This window comes from Gavialis gangeticus, unplaced genomic scaffold, assembly GCF_001723915.1.
Source record: "Gavialis gangeticus isolate Ggan-Ray unplaced genomic scaffold, GavGan_comp1, whole genome shotgun sequence".
Lineage (NCBI taxonomy): Eukaryota > Metazoa > Chordata > Crocodylia > Gavialidae > Gavialis > Gavialis gangeticus.
Genome location: NW_017728994.1, coordinates 38,440,915 through 38,441,120, shown reverse-complemented (window position 1 = coordinate 38,441,120; position 206 = coordinate 38,440,915). Strand labels below are relative to the sequence as shown.

The window sequence follows — 206 nt, the reverse complement described above, 5'->3', positions numbered from 1 at the left end:
AGTGGGGCAGACAAACCTTAAGTGGCATATAGGCCTCTGAATCTTTACACCTGATCCTGTTCCACACTTTCCCTGATCCTCCTCTTGCTGCAGACATACTTGTAGAAACTCTTCGTGTTACCCTTCACATGCCTTGATAGCTGCAACTCCAATTCATTTTGGCCTTCCTGACTTCATCCCTGCATGCCTGTGCAATGCTCTTATAT

At 46.1% G+C, this 206-nt stretch overlaps 1 protein-coding gene across 1 annotated transcript in view; it reads right to left on the bottom strand.

Moving 5' to 3' along the window:
* HECTD2 (HECT domain E3 ubiquitin protein ligase 2) overlaps positions 1–206 on the bottom strand; it is a 157,949-nt gene that overhangs the window by 53,629 nt on the left and 104,114 nt on the right. The window lies entirely within an intron of this gene.